This window comes from Ranitomeya imitator, chromosome 2, assembly GCF_032444005.1.
Source record: "Ranitomeya imitator isolate aRanImi1 chromosome 2, aRanImi1.pri, whole genome shotgun sequence".
NCBI classification, from domain to species: domain Eukaryota; kingdom Metazoa; phylum Chordata; class Amphibia; order Anura; family Dendrobatidae; genus Ranitomeya; species Ranitomeya imitator.
In genome coordinates this window covers 581,078,455-581,103,270 of record NC_091283.1, presented here as the reverse complement: position 1 = coordinate 581,103,270, position 24,816 = coordinate 581,078,455, and positions in this window count along the sequence as shown.

Below are 24,816 nucleotides of genomic sequence, written 5' to 3'. Positions count from 1 at the left end.
TGCTGCATAAGTTTTCTGAAGTTTTCATGAACTCTAACAAGCATGTCCACTGGTATTCTGCCAATTTCAGCTTCAATATTGTTCCTTAGGTCTTCCAAGGTGTTGGGACGGTTGATATACACCTTAGACTTCAGGTAACCCCAAAGGAAAAAATCGCATGGGGCTAAATCTGGTGAGCGTGCTGGCCAGTTCACATCTCCCCTCAAAGAGATAAGCCGTCCAGGAAACATTTGCCTCAAACAATTCATGGTAACCCTCGCTGTGTGTGCAGTGGCACCATCCTGTTGGTACCATGTATCCTCTAGTTCCATTGCCTCAAGAGCCGGCTGAAAATAATCCTGTATCATAGACAAGTACCGTTCGGAGTTCACAGTTATGGCACGACCATTATCCTGAAAAAAGTAAGGACCAATGATGCCTACTCGTGATATGGCGCACCACACAGTGACGCGGTCCGAATGCAGAGGTCTCTCGTGAACTTCTCTGGGGTTTGTTTCACTCCAGTAATGCATATTTTGTTTGTTTACACACCCACTGAGGTGAAAATGTGCCTCATCAGAAAAAAACACAATTGCGTCACGGGGTATCGTTGCTAACATGTCTTCACAAGAGGTCCGCCGTGTCAAATAGTCCCATGCTGACAAATGTTGGACCACGCACATTTTATATGGGTGAAAATTCAGTTCATCATGAAGAATCCGGTGGAGAGAACGTCTTGAAATGCCAAGAGCAAATGATTGCTTCCGAGCAGAGCGTTTCGGAGATTGCAGTACTGCTGCTCTATAACTCTCTCGATGTTTTGTGGTGTTGTAATCCTTCTCTCAGGTCCCCTTCGTACACATGACACATTCCCTGCTGTTCTGAATGCATTCACCCAATTTACAATTGATTGCCGTCCAGGAACACGTCCGCGTGGAGGAACAGCGAATTGTAAACGAAAAGCACGCTGCACTGCAATGATCGAGTGGGCATTTGAAAAATACGCTTCAACACAAAATGACCTCTCCTCACGTGTCCACTGCATGATGGCAACTGAAAGGCAGAGGAATACAAATCTCCCATCAGCCACTGTAAGCCACACCCACTCTCCCCTCTCTTCGACCGACAGTGCCGCCACAGCATGCAGTGCAAAAAAGCAAATTACCGCGCTCCACCCTGTACATCTTAACCACTTGACTCTAGAAATAAAAATAAATATAAAAAGACATAATGAATAAAATGACATACAGGCATGATTAAAAATGATGTGGAATGATCAGAGAAAAGGAACAAAGCTAAGGGGTTCATTAAGCCCATTTGGATGCATTGACCCCAGGGTCCAGATCCACCTCGTCTCCAAGCGAGCTAAGGACCGACTAACTTCCCCTCCCCTAACTCCCAACACAATGCGATCTATGCCCCTTACCCGGAGGCCTGTTGGATCACATTGATGAAATAATTTAAAGTGTCTAGGCAAAGTGCGTAAACGATCCACATCCCTCTCCTCTTTGGCGGCAGCAATGTCACGAACATGCTCTCTTGTTCGAACTTTTAACGCCCTAGTAGTTAGGCCTGTATAGATTTTATTGCATGGACAACGGGCCAGATAAATAACAGCCTTTGTTGAACATGTAATTGTTTGCGTAATTTTAAATTCTTTGCTGCCATCGGAGGAGTGGAACGTGGTAGCACATTCAATGTTGGGGCAGGCCACACATTTACCGCAAGGAGAACATCCCCATTTAGTCTTACGGGGCTGTATAAAGGGGAGCACAGACTAATCACTTTTGTTATAATGGCTCTGTACAAGGATGTCTTTAAAACTACGAGCCCTTCTTGCAGTAATACTTGGTTTCGGGGGCAGGTATACCTGGAGTGTTTGATCCGCCAACAAAATTGGCCAATACTTTGCAACAATTTTGTGCATCAAAGTCCATTGTGAGTGATACCTAGTAATCAACCTAACCTTATTGTTTTCCGTATCACCGTTGACCTTCCCCGAGTTTGATGTGTACAAGAGATCATGCCTATTTTGTTTCCGGGCACGATTATAGGCCATTTTGATTTGTCTATTACTATAACCCCTTGCACGAAAACGGTCCTTCAAATCCAATGCTCTTTTCTCAAAGTCAGCATCTGATGAACATAACCGACGGATCCTCAAGAATTGTCCAGTGGGTATAGATTTAATAACCTGTGGAGGATGTGCAGATTGCGCACATTGAACTGAATTGACCGATGTCTCCTTGCGAAACAAATCTGTTTGCAAGAACCCATCGTCATCTCGCTTTACCGTTACATCTAGGAAATCAATTGCTTCCATATGGAATTTATCTGTGAAACGCAAATTGATAGCATTGATATTGAGATCCTCAAAGAAAGTCACAAGTGCCTGCGGACTTCCCTGCCAGATCATGAACACATCGTCAATGTACCGTGCCCAAAAAAGGACACGGTCCATTGACGAGTGTCGATCCGACAGGAATAGGTCCCTCTCCCACAGCCCCAGGAACAGGTTAGCATAGGAGGGCGCAAAGGCTGCTCCCATGGCTGTCCCCTGGAGCTGTAGGTAGAGGGACCCACCAAAAAAGAAAAAATTATGTTTCAAAGCAAACTCCAATAATTCCAAGATGAATTGAATTTCCTCCACCATAAAAGTGGTCATAGACAAATAATATGCCACTGCTTTAAGACCATCTTGATGTTGTATACTTGTATACAAGGCCTCGATGTCACACGTGACAAGGACTGCCTCCTCGTCAATACTGATAGAGTCAATTTTTCTAAGAAAATCTCCAGTATCCCGAATAAAGGATGGCAAATTTTCGACTAAAGATTTCAATTGTGCATCTATATATTTACATGCCTTTTCGAGGAAGTTACCATTACCCGATATAATCGGTCTACCAGGAGGTACCTTACAGTCCTTATGCACCTTGGGCAGTAAATACATGGTAGAAATTCTAGGCTCTGCCACAATTAATGCATCGCGTAATTGTTTAGAGATAATTTGCCTCTCACATGCCGAATCAAGAATTTTAAGAAAGGCCTCCACATAGGATGCAAGAGGGTTGAAAGACAATCTCTGGTAGCATTGTTTATCACGCAATTGACGGTAGGCCTCTGTCTCATAGAGTTTGCATGGCCAAACCACTATATTCCCACCCTTGTCCGCAGGCTTATACACCACATCACAGATGTCTCTAAGTCTATTTAAGCTCCTTCTTTCATTCACTGTTAGGTTATCCCCATAGATACCATTGGGAATACTCCGTAATTCCTCAGACACCAATTTTACGAACAAATCGACATTGGGGCATGTGGACAAGGGTGGGAATTTGCGCAACTTCTGGTATAAACAATGCGGAACCTTACCCATATCAGCATCCTCCTGTTCTTTCAATAATTCTTCCAAAATTTGCAAAGCTTGTTGTTCTTCTTTAGTTGGAAACATCCGTCGTAAATCTTCATTGTGGAACCACCTCTTAAAAATCAAGGCTCGACCAAAGATATGGAGGTCCTTGATTACTGTGAAAAGGTCAAAACGTGAGCTAGGAGAAAAGGTTAGACCTCTTGACAGCAATTTCAACTCAAGATCGGAAAAAACATGTTCAGACAAATTAATTACCTTCAAATGGCCAGATTCACTCTTTGACTGTTTGGATTTATTGCCCTTTTGGGTATTTTCCCAGTGGCGAGTTGTTTTTTTCCTGCCAAACCGTGTATTAGCAGAAATTCCAGATGACTGGGAAACATCAGACTGACCACCAACAGAGGATGCAGACGACACAGATGCTGATCTATTTTGTCTATTGTTATTCTTGGATTTCCTCCACCTATATACTTTTTGCTGGGTATAATCCAACGTATCCCTAGTTAGTTTTTTAGACTGCGTTTCCTGAATCTGTTTCTCCCAAGCATCGGAGGAAGACTCCATTTGTTCATTAAAAGTAAGCAATTTCTCACTGGATATAGAATCCTTCAGTAGTGAATATGAAGAATCTAGTTCTTTTTCAATATTCTCAATCACTGTCTGGTTACGTGAAATCAATAACTCCATTAATTTATACGAGCTGTTATTACACACCTCCTCCCATTTTGATATAAAATTCTCATCCTCGATAGGGAAAGAGGGGAATACCTGGACCCTGAGGCCACGTGGAATCATCTGTTTACTTAAATAGTGCTCCAAAAAGGCTTTATTCCACCAAACTTTCATACGCCTCTGTAGTAGGCGTTTAGAATTTTCTTGTAGCTCAATCCCATTCCTCTGATCACCCACATCATTAGGAGACCCACTCTGAAAGACCTTATCAAGTTTAGTGCGCCAGGAAGATTCCCTGGCCTTGTAGTCCATTTGACCGCAACAAAAACTGTGAGAAAGCACAGAAAAAAATTAGTAAAAACAGGAAAGGTCGGGTCAATAAAAATAGGGGTATAAACATACCAAATGAAAATCTAATTGTACCAAAAAATAACTAAATTCTAAGCCTATTTTACCCATTAGATGGACATAATAACATAACTTTGGTTTCCCACTTTTTAATACTTGCCATGTTTAGTTTTTTGTGCTTTTGTGTTTTTGTGTTTTTTCTTTAATAAAATTTGTATTTTATACATTTGGTTCTTGTGTACATTTTTACTTATCGGATTTTACAGTCCAATAGTTGTAGATTGTGCCACAGTCCTTTTGTTTATTGATGAGACATTCTTTCTCTCATAATAGTTTTACAGCTGTAGAGAAGTTGTCGCATATTTAAAAACCTTGATCTTCCTAAAGCAATGTCCATTCTATAAGATTTGTATGCAAGTACTTGAAGTCCAGAGCTCTCCAAATACTGTATGTTGCACCACACTCCAATTTTTGAGTATTGCGCCACTATTCTTTTCATCCATCTTTCAGTGAGTTCTACTAATTTCTCATCAGTGGACACGATTCATTTCTCTTCTTTCCACCTAGAGGTACCATTCTGGATGGCATTGTTTGAAAGAATTAGGACCCAGCATGAATACAAAAGAAAAAAGATTGGACAACTCAACAATTGTCAATCGAGTGAATATTCTGAAACAACAGGCCACCAAAAAATAATTTAACAACATGTATGTTAGTCTTCATGGCATGCATACATGATGTTAAAAAAATCCAGCCTCCTCCAACCCCTTTAGCTGGCCATTCCATCTCCAAAACTGGTGTATTTTTCACAACAAATTTCCAATTGTGTAGGTTAAAACCAAGAAAGTGCCTAATGGTAGAGAAAATTCAATGGTTCAGAAAACATAATAACTACCTTGATAAAACCAAAAAGAATATGAAGGCTCATTTGGAGAACTTGATTCTGATGAGAAGATGTACACTCATTGATGGCTAGATCTGTAGATAGGTGTCCAGAACTTCCTAAGGCTAGGTACCCATTAGCGTTTTTTGCGCAGCATATCATCTGCATGCGCAAATGCATGCAAACATATGCTTATGCTGTGGTTTTACTCTGCATCATTTTACGTATAACACAGAAAATCTGCTGCGAGTGCATGCGTTTAAATGCAATTTGGCATGTGTTTGCGTTGTTGACGTGCATGGTGGAGGTGGTGAAATAATTTCTTGGACATGCGCCATCTGAAGTATGCATGCGTATCGACCGCATGCGTATGCATGTCCTTGCGTACCAATGCATTCCCATAGACAGTAATGCATTGTTTTCACGTACTCATTCGCAATAATCCACAAGTGCATGATTGCGCAATATTTGACGCCTCAAAGTCGCCGAACATCACCGCACACCGCAAAACAAAACATGTACACATCCACATACGAACTCATGGAAATGCATGTGCCTGCATACACCATGTTAAAGATATGTATGCATGACGCATGCAGATCTATGTGGATCATACGCTGCGCACAGATAATCTTTACGCATGACACAAAAATCCTGCTGCACGTGCACACATTAAAATGCATTTTGGCATGTGTTTGTGTTGTTGACGTGCATGGTGGAGGTGGTGAAGTCATTTCCTGGACATGCGCTGTCTGAAGTACGCATGCGTATCGAACGCATGCGTATGCATGTCCTTGCGTACCAATGCATTCCCATAGACAGTAATGCATTGTTTTGACATACTCATTCGCAATCATCCAGAAGCACATGATTGCGCAATATTTGACCCCCCAAAGTCGCCGGAAATCACCACACACTGCGAAGCAAAACATGTGTACACATCCGCATACGAACTCATGCAAACGCATGTCCCTGCATACACCATGTTAAAGATATGCATGCATGACGCATGCAGATCTGTGTGGATCATTGTTAAAAATCGTTATTGCGCAAAAATATCTAATCAAGACTTAACCAGGTGCGTTATTCTTAAAAGAAAAATGTCATGATATTCTGACGAAAGTGTAGTGGTTTATTGAGTTATCCACCATCGCAGCAAAAACATAAAAGGTAGATGAAACAATTACAAACAGAGTGTCCATGTGTAAATATCAGCGCTTCTCCTGTTACTCATCTTTCCAGGGTCCTGAATGGTAGAAGTCATCTGTCTGTGTGAAAGTCTGAAGTCATCATGGCATGGAGTAGCTAACAGCTGTTGTTCCTCGTGTCTTGTCTCATGTCCATGGAGAATGATGGTGAAGGAAGGGAGGTGACCGTCCCACGTGACAAAAAGCCCCCTACCCCCTCCTAAGAGACGTTTATATATGCTCAACACTGATCACGTGTTCCCTGTATATGGCGTTAACTTATACTCTGAGCTACATACACAGAAATAGCTTTAGATAGTGTCAGCAAGAAACCATGTGCTCGGTACAGAATAAAAATAAGAATAATTAATATTTAACAATTCCCCCTTTTGAGGGTGACAGACATTGATTGGAACCCTCAAATTAAAATAATAATAAGATCTTCTTTTCTTCTTTGGCAAAATGATGTAATAAATAATATCAATAATAATATTGTTATATGTTCTCAATAATATAATGATATGTAAATTCATGTTATGGTAGGCCGTGACTAATATTCATATAAAATATATATATATATACTTCCCTATATCTACTTGAAGCATCTCAGGTCTGATGTCATCTGGTCTTCATATTGATGTCTTCTTCTTTTAAAACAATCTTTATTATAAGTCTTTTGAAATAGATGATAGCATGTAGATATGTAGAGACTGTGTGTCATGTGTCAATCAAAGTCCATAAATTCAAATGTTGATAAGAAAACAAAGTCCATAGATGAAATGTAGCTTTAATATCTGTGCAGTGTCACCTTTAGAGACCTGGACTTACATTGGCTCGCCTTGAAATCATCTGGAATCCTCATATCGTCCGCACTGGTCTTCGGACAGGTGTGACGTCTTTGGTCAGCACAGCAAGGGTTACATTGACTCTTCCTTGCCAAACATAGCACCATAACCAGTCCTTAGTGCACAGGACACATGTCAGGGTTGTAGCGTCCTGACGATTACCTGAGTGTTCACCAGCTTTCATGGAAGTCTTATAGGTGATAGGAAACCACTGGAACGTAATAACACAGTTCATCTTTGATACTGTACTCAGTTGTCAGTGATGGATGCTGTAGTTGTTGTCAGTAGTGACATGAATTGTATTTGACACAGTCTATTACTCAGAAATCAGAACATTGTTACCTTGTGGAACTTCTGGATAACGGCTTTTCTTCTTGCAACTTTTAAAAATCAATTGAATTTAGAAAAATATAAAATCTTTATTAACGTCTTTAGTATCTTGATTGAAGTCTTCATTCCCTATTCTATACCAAATCTGGTAATTTCCCTAACTTATAATATCACAGCGTACCATAGCAATCAATAATATCCATATAATTATTAAATGATATTAAAATGGAGTTTATATTTGGAAAAATAAAATAATAATAATAATAATAATAATAAATGATATATATTATTTACCATATTCTTCATGTGATTGGACATTTTTATGTCATAGGTGTAATTTCTTCTTGAACCCATAGATGTCAGTATGTCTTTTATGTAACAAGTGCTGATATTTATTATTAAAACTTTATTAATTTATGTTCAATAAACCAATAATATGTAAATATGTATAGCCATGAACCAAAATAAGAATATATATATGAATAAATGAATGAATGAGTGAAAGAATTGTTGTATTTAACTCAGGAATTGAAACATTTCTTATATAATGAAACCATATGATCACTATATTTGATAAAGCAATATGCTTGTAGACATTACTCTATTAAATATTGATTTTTCCTTGATGAAAAATAAGAATGAAAAATAAAAATTGAAAGAAAAGTGGAAAAAAATGAAAAATAAAAATGAGAATAAAAAATAAAAATAAGAATAAGGCCTTTATATGTTGATGACAAATGCTGAGGTTATGTCTCAGTAACACATTCCCTTAATATTTTTGTAGATGTTGTCATAACCTTGTAACACCAAAATATTGAAATTATGTAACTTTGCATATAATACCCTTCATAAGAGAAAAAAATGACTTTTATAATATTTATTGTTATTGTACCCAATAATACCTTATTAATATTTCTTCTTTATTAAAATGTGTGAAAAAGAGGTATTGATGAAATGTGATGATGTGATCAGGATCAAAAACACATTTCCCCCTTAATATCAAAAAATATTATTTTATGAAAAAATTAATTTGTAAAAAACCCAAGTGAAAAATAATTATTTTTATAACTGTTATATCAACTTGTGCCATATATTTGTTTGAAGATGTATACTCATCTATGTAAATATAAAAAACACTGAAATATGAAAAAATTATCATTAGGAAAAAATGTTCTAAATATAGGTTTCCTTGATAAACCATATTGATGTGTTATTGTACTTATTAAATAATAATAATAACTAAAGAAATATATGTTGCATACATGTTGAATAATAATATTTAAATATATCTTAATATTCTAATAATTTAACTGAATCTTATTTTCTCATTAACACAAGGTGTTTTTTTTTTTCTTTCAAACATACCATAAATCATGAGGCCTCAGTCAAACTGTGCATCCACATTCCACATTCCACATACCACGCTCTGGTCACTCTTACATCACATCTCATGTCAAATTCACTCAGCAGCTGCTCATGTGTTCTCTCACCTGTCACATGTGACTCACATAGACGTTCACAATACATTTCACATACAAAGAATAAAAAACATGGATATTAACCCAAAATATTGTATCCTAATTATCAATCAATGCGCATTGTAATCTATTAAATTTAGTATTCTAATATTCCTTTGAATATTCCCCAAATATTATGTAACAGTATGTTTTAACCTATAGAAAGGACTCCTCCATTTACAAGAAACCCGAGTTGAATGTTTCAACACTATTTCGGTACAAGCCTGTTACTGAAACCATTTGAATGTATAGCTGAGGAAAATTCCTAAAATTAAAAAACAAGGCTATATGATATTCCTTAACTCACATCTGTCACGTCATGCACCATGCAGTGGGAGGAAAAAAAAACACGTTTTAGATTATTACAGAAAGAAAATTTACATGTAGTACACACATTTTTAGGTTGTTAGATATATTATTTATTTTGTTAGTGTTAAATATATATATAAAAATCATGCAGTTAATATAGCTTCCTGTGTGAATAAGACATAAGTTCATGAAACAGGTATTTTTTGTTCAATCCTCGCTTTGAAAGTAAAATTCTAAGGGAAATGAAAGATAAAGGTTAATTTCATATTTATTTCAAAACAAAATAATTTAAATATCTTATACATATGTATATATTTAATAAATGTATTTAATTGTAATTCTAAATATTTTTTTCTGGAGTAAATTTTAATTATTTCACTATATATATAAAAATGCAGTTAATATAATCTCTACTTATACAAATATGCTACAGTATTTACTGTATACTATATTAATATATATAACTGCAGAATTATATTGAATAAAATAATTACATATTAATAAATAATACATTGTATAACTCATCATATAATATAATTACATATTTAGCCAATTCCTATCCCAAAATGTAACTCTCTGTCGATTATCTGAAATGCTGTATTTAGTAAGGTCAGTTTTAACCCTATGGACTCTTTGAAGAGCTGCTGTGATAATGGAGTGTTCAGCTGAGCTCCCCCTGGGATACTCACCTGCTTCCGTCTGTCAGTTTCCGCCATCTTTAGAGACAGATCTGACCCTTCAGATTTTAAATCTTTCAGAGAAATTTCTTTAATAGACTCCTGAATCTTTTCATACGGTTTGTAACAAATATGTAATTTTCTTCGTACTTCATAGATTTGATTTTGGATCAGATTTGAAGATTTTGATTTTGGCTTTTGATAAGATTGAATTCTGACTGGTTTCAAAAACTTAGTAAAATGTGTTTTCCTTTCAAGATTCTCGTGTTTTCTAGAAAAATCAAGGGATTGGGCGCATTCGTATAAAGAATTTTTCTGTGTAGCAATTATACGAGATACAGGATTTAAGAATTTAAACTTGTTTACAAAACAATTTATCATGGATTGTTGATTCAAATTCGTACAGACCAATTTATAAATCCTTTCAAAAATGGCCATAAAAGTAAACGTACATTCTTCCCGGCCAATCTTCAATTTTAGAAGAATATCAAGATCTGGATAATTTTCTTTCAATCCACAGAAAATCAAAATTCTTAATCTTTCTACATCAGTCATCTTTTCGTGGAACTCATTCTGCATTTCTAATGAATATCTTCTCATAAAAGTTACTGGCAGCCAAATTTTAAACAAATTATTTTTCTCCTGATTAGTCAAATCAAACTTATCAGCAAAACTTTCAAATATCTCTGAATTTCTGCACACATGGATTTTGTCATCATATGCAGGAATGATTTTGCATAATTTTAGCAGGATTTTCCTAGATTTAAGTTGGAGTTGGGCCTCTGAGTCGTCTATTTTTAAGGGCAATGGTACATCTGTCCCTCGTAGATCATCTTTGTCAGTTGTCATGTCTCCTTCACTTCCTCCATCTTGTTTTTCATTTTGTGTCACAAAGTCAATGTCACTTTGGGTGGTCATCGTCATTACAGATACGTGCGTCACATCTTTCTCACTCTTCTCATTACAGTCAGTCTTGGGAACATCATTAGTTTCCTTAGAAATTCTTTCTACACTGTCTTTTTTGGACTTCTCTGTCACAAACTCGTTAAATACATAAACCATATGTAAAATATTTTTAAGTTGCTCTTTTTCTTTTTTCTTAGACATTAGCTTACAATCTAAATTCAAATTCGCGGTTCTGCATTCTGAAAATAAATTAGACCAAAATATTTCTAAGCTAGATCCGTACAAACTTACAAAGTCTATCTGACTTGATTTAGCATATGAATTTATCAAATCCATTTGTCTTACCTTGAAATCTCAGCTTGTAGTTCCTTTGCTTTTACAACGCTGGGCTCCGGACTTTAGCACGGCTATTTTTAGCACATCTATTCTTCAGCACTACCAGTGCTTGCTGTCAATCCGTACAACACCTGTTAGTCTCCGTCATTCGTAGGTTCTTGTGAGATCTTTGTGACTTGAAATTTTGAAGTGGAATTCCTGAATACTTGCACAATCTAGCGGAACTCTTCTGTCTTCCCCCGTGTGCAAGAAGAAGGAAATTCACGCAAAAATAGCACAAAAAATCAAAACTGGCTGGCTAGGCCAAATGTTAAAAATCGTTATTGCGCAAAAATATCTAATCAAGACTTAACCAGGTGCGTTATTCTTAAAAGAAAAATGTCATGATATTCTGACGAAAGTGTAGTGGTTTATTGAGTTATCCACCATCGCAGCAAAAACATAAAAGGTAGATGAAACAATTACAAACAGAGTGTCCATGTGTAAATATCAGCGCTTCTCCTGTTACTCATCTTTCCAGGGTCCTGAATGGTAGAAGTCATCTGTCTGTGTGAAAGTCTGAAGTCATCATGGCATGGAGTAGCTAACAGCTGTTGTTCCTCGTGTCTTGTCTCATGTCCATGGAGAATGATGGTGAAGGAAGGGAGGTGACCGTCCCACGTGACAAAAAGCCCCCTACCCCCTCCTAAGAGACGTTTATATATGCTCAACACTGATCACGTGTTCCCTGTATATGGCGTTAACTTATACTCTGAGCTACATACACAGAAATAGCTTTAGATAGTGTCAGCAAGAAACCATGTGCTCGGTACAGAATAAAAATAAGAATAATTAATATTTAACAATTCCCCCTTTTGAGGGTGACAGACATTGATTGGAACCCTCAAATTAAAATAATAATAAGATCTTCTTTTCTTCTTTGGCAAAATGATGTAATAAATAATATCAATAATAATATTGTTATATGTTCTCAATAATATAATGATATGTAAATTCATGTTATGGTAGGCCGTGACTAATATTCATATAAAATATATATATATATACTTCCCTATATCTACTTGAAGCATCTCAGGTCTGATGTCATCTGGTCTTCATATTGATGTCTTCTTCTTTTAAAACAATCTTTATTATAAGTCTTTTGAAATAGATGATAGCATGTAGATATGTAGAGACTGTGTGTCATGTGTCAATCAAAGTCCATAAATTCAAATGTTGATAAGAAAACAAAGTCCATAGATGAAATGTAGCTTTAATATCTGTGCAGTGTCACCTTTAGAGACCTGGACTTACATTGGCTCGCCTTGAAATCATCTGGAATCCTCATATCGTCCGCACTGGTCTTCGGACAGGTGTGACGTCTTTGGTCAGCACAGCAAGGGTTACATTGACTCTTCCTTGCCAAACATAGCACCATAACCAGTCCTTAGTGCACAGGACACATGTCAGGGTTGTAGCGTCCTGACGATTACCTGAGTGTTCACCAGCTTTCATGGAAGTCTTATAGGTGATAGGAAACCACTGGAACGTAATAACACAGTTCATCTTTGATACTGTACTCAGTTGTCAGTGATGGATGCTGTAGTTGTTGTCAGTAGTGACATGAATTGTATTTGACACAGTCTATTACTCAGAAATCAGAACATTGTTACCTTGTGGAACTTCTGGATAACGGCTTTTCTTCTTGCAACTTTTAAAAATCAATTGAATTTAGAAAAATATAAAATCTTTATTAACGTCTTTAGTATCTTGATTGAAGTCTTCATTCCCTATTCTATACCAAATCTGGTAATTTCCCTAACTTATAATATCACAGCGTACCATAGCAATCAATAATATCCATATAATTATTAAATGATATTAAAATGGAGTTTATATTTGGAAAAATAAAATAATAATAATAATAATAATAATAAATGATATATATTATTTACCATATTCTTCATGTGATTGGACATTTTTATGTCATAGGTGTAATTTCTTCTTGAACCCATAGATGTCAGTATGTCTTTTATGTAACAAGTGCTGATATTTATTATTAAAACTTTATTAATTTATGTTCAATAAACCAATAATATGTAAATATGTATAGCCATGAACCAAAATAAGAATATATATATGAATAAATGAATGAATGAGTGAAAGAATTGTTGTATTTAACTCAGGAATTGAAACATTTCTTATATAATGAAACCATATGATCACTATATTTGATAAAGCAATATGCTTGTAGACATTACTCTATTAAATATTGATTTTTCCTTGATGAAAAATAAGAATGAAAAATAAAAATTGAAAGAAAAGTGGAAAAAAATGAAAAATAAAAATGAGAATAAAAAATAAAAATAAGAATAAGGCCTTTATATGTTGATGACAAATGCTGAGGTTATGTCTCAGTAACACATTCCCTTAATATTTTTGTAGATGTTGTCATAACCTTGTAACACCAAAATATTGAAATTATGTAACTTTGCATATAATACCCTTCATAAGAGAAAAAAATGACTTTTATAATATTTATTGTTATTGTACCCAATAATACCTTATTAATATTTCTTCTTTATTAAAATGTGTGAAAAAGAGGTATTGATGAAATGTGATGATGTGATCAGGATCAAAAACACATTTCCCCCTTAATATCAAAAAATATTATTTTATGAAAAAATTAATTTGTAAAAAACCCAAGTGAAAAATAATTATTTTTATAACTGTTATATCAACTTGTGCCATATATTTGTTTGAAGATGTATACTCATCTATGTAAATATAAAAAACACTGAAATATGAAAAAATTATCATTAGGAAAAAATGTTCTAAATATAGGTTTCCTTGATAAACCATATTGATGTGTTATTGTACTTATTAAATAATAATAATAACTAAAGAAATATATGTTGCATACATGTTGAATAATAATATTTAAATATATCTTAATATTCTAATAATTTAACTGAATCTTATTTTCTCATTAACACAAGGTGTTTTTTTTTTTCTTTCAAACATACCATAAATCATGAGGCCTCAGTCAAACTGTGCATCCACATTCCACATTCCACATACCACGCTCTGGTCACTCTTACATCACATCTCATGTCAAATTCACTCAGCAGCTGCTCATGTGTTCTCTCACCTGTCACATGTGACTCACATAGACGTTCACAATACATTTCACATACAAAGAATAAAAAACATGGATATTAACCCAAAATATTGTATCCTAATTATCAATCAATGCGCATTGTAATCTATTAAATTTAGTATTCTAATATTCCTTTGAATATTCCCCAAATATTATGTAACAGTATGTTTTAACCTATAGAAAGGACTCCTCCATTTACAAGAAACCCGAGTTGAATGTTTCAACACTATTTCGGTACAAGCCTGTTACTGAAACCATTTGAATGTATAGCTGAGGAAAATTCCTAAAATTAAAAAACAAGGCTATATGATATTCCTTAACTCACATCTGTCACGTCATGCACCATGCAGTGGGAGGAAAAAAAAACACGTTTTAGATTATTACAGAAAGAAAATTTACATGTAGTACACACATTTTTAGGTTGTTAGATATATTATTTATTTTGTTAGTGTTAAATATATATATAAAAATCATGCAGTTAATATAGCTTCCTGTGTGAATAAGACATAAGTTCATGAAACAGGTATTTTTTGTTCAATCCTCGCTTTGAAAGTAAAATTCTAAGGGAAATGAAAGATAAAGGTTAATTTCATATTTATTTCAAAACAAAATAATTTAAATATCTTATACATATGTATATATTTAATAAATGTATTTAATTGTAATTCTAAATATTTTTTTCTGGAGTAAATTTTAATTATTTCACTATATATATAAAAATGCAGTTAATATAATCTCTACTTATACAAATATGCTACAGTATTTACTGTATACTATATTAATATATATAACTGCAGAATTATATTGAATAAAATAATTACATATTAATAAATAATACATTGTATAACTCATCATATAATATAATTACATATTTAGCCAATTCCTATCCCAAAATGTAACTCTCTGTCGATTATCTGAAATGCTGTATTTAGTAAGGTCAGTTTTAACCCTATGGACTCTTTGAAGAGCTGCTGTGATAATGGAGTGTTCAGCTGAGCTCCCCCTGGGATACTCACCTGCTTCCGTCTGTCAGTTTCCGCCATCTTTAGAGACAGATCTGACCCTTCAGATTTTAAATCTTTCAGAGAAATTTCTTTAATAGACTCCTGAATCTTTTCATACGGTTTGTAACAAATATGTAATTTTCTTCGTACTTCATAGATTTGATTTTGGATCAGATTTGAAGATTTTGATTTTGGCTTTTGATAAGATTGAATTCTGACTGGTTTCAAAAACTTAGTAAAATGTGTTTTCCTTTCAAGATTCTCGTGTTTTCTAGAAAAATCAAGGGATTGGGCGCATTCGTATAAAGAATTTTCTGTGTAGCAATTATACGAGATACAGGATTTAAGAATTTAAACTTGTTTACAAAACAATTTATCATGGATTGTTGATTCAAATTCGTACAGACCAATTTATAAATCCTTTCAAAAATGGCCATAAAAGTAAACGTACATTCTTCCCGGCCAATCTTCAATTTTAGAAGAATATCAAGATCTGGATAATTTTCTTTCAATCCACAGAAAATCAAAATTCTTAATCTTTCTACATCAGTCATCTTTTCGTGGAACTCATTCTGCATTTCTAATGAATATCTTCTCATAAAAGTTACTGGCAGCCAAATTTTAAACAAATTATTTTTCTCCTGATTAGTCAAATCAAACTTATCAGCAAAACTTTCAAATATCTCTGAATTTCTGCACACATGGATTTTGTCATCATATGCAGGAATGATTTTGCATAATTTTAGCAGGATTTTCCTAGATTTAAGTTGGAGTTGGGCCTCTGAGTCGTCTATTTTTAAGGGCAATGGTACATCTGTCCCTCGTAGATCATCTTTGTCAGTTGTCATGTCTCCTTCACTTCCTCCATCTTGTTTTTCATTTTGTGTCACAAAGTCAATGTCACTTTGGGTGGTCATCGTCATTACAGATACGTGCGTCACATCTTTCTCACTCTTCTCATTACAGTCAGTCTTGGGAACATCATTAGTTTCCTTAGAAATTCTTTCTACACTGTCTTTTTTGGACTTCTCTGTCACAAACTCGTTAAATACATAAACCATATGTAAAATATTTTTAAGTTGCTCTTTTTCTTTTTTCTTAGACATTAGCTTACAATCTAAATTCAAATTCGCGGTTCTGCATTCTGAAAATAAATTAGACCAAAATATTTCTAAGCTAGATCCGTACAAACTTACAAAGTCTATCTGACTTGATTTAGCATATGAATTTATCAAATCCATTTGTCTTACCTTGAAATCTCAGCTTGTAGTTCCTTTGCTTTTACAACGCTGGGCTCCGGACTTTAGCACGGCTATTTTTAGCACATCTATTCTTCAGCACTACCAGTGCTTGCTGTCAATCCGTACAACACCTGTTAGTCTCCGTCATTCGTAGGTTCTTGTGAGATCTTTGTGACTTGAAATTTTGAAGTGGAATTCCTGAATACTTGCACAATCTAGCGGAACTCTTCTGTCTTCCCCCGTGTGCAAGAAGAAGGAAATTCACGCAAAAATAGCACAAAAAATCAAAACTGGCTGGCTAGGCCAAATGTTAAAAATCGTTATTGCGCAAAAATATCTAATCAAGACTTAACCAGGTGCGTTATTCTTAAAAGAAAAATGTCATGATATTCTGACGAAAGTGTAGTGGTTTATTGAGTTATCCACCATCGCAGCAAAAACATAAAAGGTAGATGAAACAATTACAAACAGAGTGTCCATGTGTAAATATCAGCGCTTCTCCTGTTACTCATCTTTCCAGGGTCCTGAATGGTAGAAGTCATCTGTCTGTGTGAAAGTCTGAAGTCATCATGGCATGGAGTAGCTAACAGCTGTTGTTCCTCGTGTCTTGTCTCATGTCCATGGAGAATGATGGTGAAGGAAGGGAGGTGACCGTCCCACGTGACAAAAAGCCCCCTACCCCCTCCTAAGAGACGTTTATATATGCTCAACACTGATCACGTGTTCCCTGTATATGGCGTTAACTTATACTCTGAGCTACATACACAGAAATAGCTTTAGATAGTGTCAGCAAGAAACCATGTGCTCGGTACAGAATAAAAATAAGAATAATTAATATTTAACAATCATATGCTCAGCACAGATACGCTAATGTGAAACCAGCCTAAATGTATCTCTTCACAGTCCAACAGTTGTAGATTGTGCCACAGTCCTTTTGTTTATTGATGAGACATTCTTTCTCTCATAGTCATAATAGTTTTACAGCTGTAGAGAAGTTGTCACATATTTAAAAACCTTGATCTTCCTGAAGCAATGTCCATTCTATAAGATTTGTATGCAAGTACTTAGAGTCCAGAGCTCTCCAAATACTGTATGTTGCAGCACACTCCAATTTTTGTGTATTGCGTCACTATTCTTTTCATCCATCTTTCAGTGAGTTCTACTAATTTCTCATCAGTGGACACGATTCATTTCTCTTCTTTCCACCTAGAGGTACCATTCTGGATGGCATTGTTTGAAAGAATTAGGGCCCAGCATGAATATGAAAGAAAAAAGATTAGCCAACTCAACAATTGTCAATCGATTAAATATTCTGAAACAGCAGGCCACCAAAAAAATAATTTAACAACATGTATGTTAGTCTTCATGGCATGCATACATGATGTTAAAAAAATCCAGCCTCCTCCAACCCCTTTAGCTGGCCATTCCATCTCCAAAATTGGTGTATTTTTCACACCAAATTTCCAATTGTGTAGGTTAAAACCAAGAAAGTGCCTGATGGTACAGAAAATTCAATGGTTCAGAAAACATAATAACTACCTTGATAAACCCAAAAAGAATATGAAGGCTCATTTGGAGAACTTGATTCTGATGAGGAGATGTACACTCATTGATGGCTAGATCTGTAGATAGGTGGTGTCCAGAACTTCCTAAGGCTAGGTACACATTAGCGTTTTTTGAGCAGCATATCATCTTCATGCGCAAATGCATGCAAACACATGCTTATGCTGTGGTTTTACTCTGCATCATTTTACGCATGACACAGAAAACCTGCTGCACGTGCATGCGTTTAAATGCATTTTGGCATGTGTTTGCGTTGTTGACGTGCATGGTGGAGGTGGTGAAATAATTTCTTGTACATGTGCCGTCTGAAGTACGCATGCGTATCGACCGCATGCGCATGCATGTACTTGCGTACCAATGCATTCCCATAGGCAGTAATGCATTGTTTTGACGTACTCATTCGCAATCATCCACAAGTGCATGATTGCACGATATTTGATGCCTCAAAGTCGCCGGACATCACCACACACCGCGAAACAAAACATGTACACATCCGCATACGAACTCATGCAAACGCATGTCCCTGCATACACCATGTTAAAGATATGTATGCATGACGCATGCAGATCTGTGTGGATCATACGCTGCACACAGATAATCTTTACGCATGACACAAAAATCCTGCTGCGCGTGCACACATTAAAATGCATTTTGGCATGTGTTTGCGTTGTTGACGTGCATGGTGGAGGTGGTGAAATCATTTCCTGGAGATGCGCCGTCTGAAGTACGCATGCGTATCGAATGCATGCATATGCATGTCCTTGCGTACCAATGCATTCCCATAGACAGTAATGCATTGTTTTCACGTACTCATTCGCAATCATCCACAAGTGTATGATTGCGCAATATTTGACGCCTAAAAGTCGCCGGACATCACCGCACACCGCGAAACAAAACATGTACACATCCGCATACAAACTCATGGAAATGCATGTGCCTGCATACACCATGTTAAAGATATGCATGCATGATGCATGCAGATCTGTGTGGATCATACGCTGCGCACAGATAATCTTTACGCATGACACAAAAATCCTGCTGCGCGTGCACACATTAAAATGCATTTTGGCATGTGTTTTAGTTGTTGACGTGCATGGTGGAGGTGGTAAAATCATTTCCTGGGCATGCGCCGTCTGAAGTACGCATGCGTATCGACCGTATGCATGTTCTTGCGTACCATTGCATTCCCATAGACAGTAATGCATTGTTTGACGTACTCATTCGCAATCATCCACAAGTGCATGATTGCGCAATATTTGACGCCTCAAAGTCGCCGGACATCACCGCACACCGTGAAACAAAACATATGCACACATCCGCATACGAACTCAAGGAAACGCATGTGCCTGCATACACCATGTTAAAGATATAATTCACAAAAATGCCCATAAATAAATATATCCCTAAAACAGGGAAATAAAGACCACTAATACAATACACCTACATAACATCTTTGGAAATAAGAATACATATAATCCCAAAGCAAGTGGTACTTTTGTAATTAAAATTATTTTATGATAACCAATTAAAATATCTGACAATGACAGAAAAAGATGCTGGAACCAAAAAAGAGGGACAAAATATCCATTGGAAAGCATCCACCATATTATTTTAGCACTACTATATCTTAGTATATAACATTGTGTTACTTACACTGCAAGGGTACCTACTAGGGAAGTGGGGCTAAATTGCCCTGTGGTAAAGCCTATAAATATAAATAGCACAGCCGTGCTTAATGGCCAGCACTCTATGATGAATTGAAATCCCAGTGGTGGTACAATGTGCATCTATAGAGAATGCCACTGAAAAGTAAAGTAGGTGAAATTTTACCCATAGTGTGCTATGTGCTGCTTCCTCGGCGTCCCTCCGCCTCAACGCGCGTTTCGCCTGATGCTTCTTCGGGAGGCGTGGTTCCAGCATCTTTTTCTGTCATTGTCAGATATTTTAATTGGTTATAATAAAATAATTTTAGTTACAAAAGTACCACTTGCTTTGGGATTATATTTATTCTTATTTCCAAAGATGTTATGTACATGTTAAAGATATGTATGCATGACGCATGCAGATCTGTGTGGATCATACGCTGCGCACAGATAATCTTTACGCATGACACAACAATCCTGCTGCGCATGCACACATTAAAATGCATTTTGGCATGTGTTTGCGCTGTTGATGTGCAAAAAGATTAGCCAACTCAACAATTGTCAAACGAGTAAATATTCTGAAACAACAGGCCACCAAAAAATAATTTAACAACATGTACAGTATGTTAGTCTTCATGGTATGCATAAATGATGTCAAAAATCCAGTCTCCTCCAACCCCTTTAGCTGGCCATTCCATCTCCAAAATTGGTATATTTTTCACACCAATATTTCCTATTGTATAAGGGTAAAAAACAGGAAAGTGCCTGATGGTACATAAAATCCAACGGTTCAGAAAATATAACAACTACATTGATAAACCCCCAAAAATATGTTTGAATAACTTGATTCTGATGAAGAGCTAGCCACTTTCAATGACTAGAGTTGTAAGTAGGTGGTGTCCAGAACTTCTTAAATGTGTCCTTTCACAGTCCAACACTTGTGGATTGTGACAGTCCGTTTTATCCATTGATGTCTCATCACGGTTCTACAACTGTGAAGAAGTTGCACACATATGTAAAAACCTTGATTTTGCTGAAGAAATGGCCATACTTTCAGAGGTGTGCAAATAGTGTCAAGAGCTCTCTAAATATGTTGCACCACCGTCCATCTTTTGTGTATTGTGTGCACTATTCTTTTCATCCATTGGTCAGTGCATTCTTCTCATATCTCATCAATGGATACCACTTCTTTTCTCTCCACCTAAAGAAAGGTACCATTCTGGACCTTTTTCTTTGAAAGAATTGGGTCACAACATGCATACGGAAGGAACGAGATTTGCCATCTCCCCAATTGACAAAGTTGTAAAAATTCTGAACCAATAGGCCACAAAAAAACTAATTTAACAACTTGTATATTAGTCTTCAGGGCATGCATACATGATGGCAGAACATCTAATTTCCTCCAATCATTTTAGCTAATTATTTCACCTCTAAAATCGATGCATAGTTTCACACCAATGTTTACAATCACTTGTGGATAAAAGCAAAATAGCGTCTGATGGTCTAGAAAATCAATGGTTCTGAACATATAATAATTATGCTTTAAATGTCATAAGGAAAATGAATCCATCTTTGTGACTCTTAAAGAAGGCTTGTGTCTAAATCTTCCTAAATGTGTCACTCCATGATTCATCTTTTTTCATCCAGTGGTTTATCTGATATGTTATTAAATAACACCAATTATATTCTATCTACAACAAAGTTCCCTGAAAAATCCAGATGTTTCTGGCCCATTTAGCAATGCCTTTGTACTTCCAGAATTTGTATATTTTCTTAAACCAATGTTCCATAACTAGCCGAAATAGCAAGCAATAACCTGAGGGTCCAGAAAATTCATCGATTCGGAATGCAGTATAACTATATCACTAGTGTGAAAAGGAAATGGAAGAACTTGATCTTATTAAGTGAGAGACAGGTGTCTGTTCACGGATTGCATAACCATGCTTGTCATTCATTGGTCAGTGCTTATTTCTGATACCTCATCAAGATACACCAGTTTTCTTCCACTTCCAATAAATTAAATATTCCTTGTCCGCATCTGGAGCAAGAGTTGTGGAGCAATAATGACTCAGATGCTGCACAACCTCACAGTATGGAACAGGTGATTTCCAGAATTCCACGACCTTTCCTTCTTGGTGTTGTAATTTCACATTTGAAAAGTACGTACTTATTTATCCATACTATATATATATCTATGTAACTTGTGTGTGTGTGTATATTATATATATATATATGAATGTAGTCACATTAATAACCATCCTTATATACACATATACATCTATACATACACACGTATACATTTATATATATGTAGTCACACTAATAACCATCCTTATATACACATATACATCTATATATACACACGTATACATTTATATATATGTAGTCACACTAATAACCATCCTTATATACACATATACATCTATATATACACACACGTATACATTTATATATATGTAGTCACACTAATAACCATCCTTATATACACTATACATCTATACATACACACAAATACATTTATATATATGTAGTCACACTAATAACCATCCTTATAAACACATATACATCTATACATACACACGTATACATTTATATATATGTAATCACACTAATAACCATCCTTATATACACATATACATCTATACATACACACGTATACATTTATATATATGTAATCACACTAATAACCATCCTTATAAACACATATACATCTATACATACACACGTATACATTTATATATATGTAATCACACTAATAACATCCTTATATATACATATACATCTATATATACACACACATACATTTATATATATGTAATCACACTAATAACCATCCTTATATACACATATACATCTATACATACACACACGTATACATTTATATATATGTAATCACACTAATAACCATCCTTATATACACTATACATCTATACATACACACGTATACATTTATATATATGTGGTCACACTAATAACCATCCTTATATACACATATACATCTATACATACACACACATACATTTATATATATGTAATCACACTAATAACCATCCTTATATACACATATACAGCTATATACACACACGTATACATTTATATATATGTAATCACACTAATAACATCCTTATATACACTATACATCTATATATACACACGTATACATTTATATATATATGTAGTCACACTAATAACCATCCTTATATACACATATACATCTATACATACACACGTATACATTTATATATATGTAGTCACACTAATAACCATCCTTATATACACATATACAGCTATACATACACACGTATACATTTATATATATGTAATCACACTAATAACCATCCTTATATACACATATACAGCTATATATACACACGTATACATTTATATATATATGTAGTCACACTAATAACCATCCTTATATACACATATACAACTATACATACACACGTATACATTTATATATATGTAGTCACACTAATAACCATCCTTATATACACATATACAGCTATACATACACACGTATACATTTATATATATATGTAATCACACTAATAACCATCCTTATATACACATATACAGCTATATATACACACGTATACATTTATATATATGTAATCACACTAATAACCATCCTTATATACACATATACATCTATACATACACACGTATACATTTATATATATGTAGTCACACTAATAACCATCCTTATATACACATATACATCTATATATACACACGTATACATTTATATATATGTAGTCACACTAATAACCATCCTTATATACACATATACATCTATACATACACACGTATACATTTATATATATGTAGTCACACTAATAACCATCCTTATATACACATATACATCTATACATACACACGTATACATTTATATATATGTAGTCACACTAACAACCATCCTTATATACACATATACATCTATACATACACACGTATACATTTATATATATGTAGTCACACTAATAACCATCCTTATATACACATATACATCTATATATACACACGTATACATTTATATATATGTAGTCACACTAATAACCATCCTTATATACACATATACATCTATACATACACACGTATACATTTATATATATGTATTCACACTAATAACCATCCTTATATACACATATACATCTATATATACACACGTATACATTTATATATATGTAGTCACACTAATAACCATCCTTATATACACATATACATCTATACATACACACGTATACATTTATATATATGTAGTCACACTAATAACCATCCTTATATACACATATACATCTATACATACACACGTATACATTTATATATATGTAGTCACACTAATAACCATCCTTATATACACATATACATCTATACATACACACGTATACATTTATATATATGTAGTCACACTAATAACCATCCTTATATACACATATACATCTATATATACACACGTATACATTTATATATATGTAGTCACACTAATAACCATCCTTATATACACATATACATCTATACATACACACACATACATTTATATATATGTAATCACACTAATAACCATCCTTATATACACATATACAGCTATATACACACACGTATACATTTATATATATGTAATCACACTAATAACCATCCTTATATACACTATACATCTATATATACACACGTATACATTTATATATATGTAGTCACACTAATAACCATCCTTATATATACATATACATCTATACATACACACACATACATTTATATATATGTAATCACACTAATAACCATCCTTATATACACATATACAGCTATATACACACACGTATACATTTATATATATGTAGTCACACTAATAACCATCCTTATATAC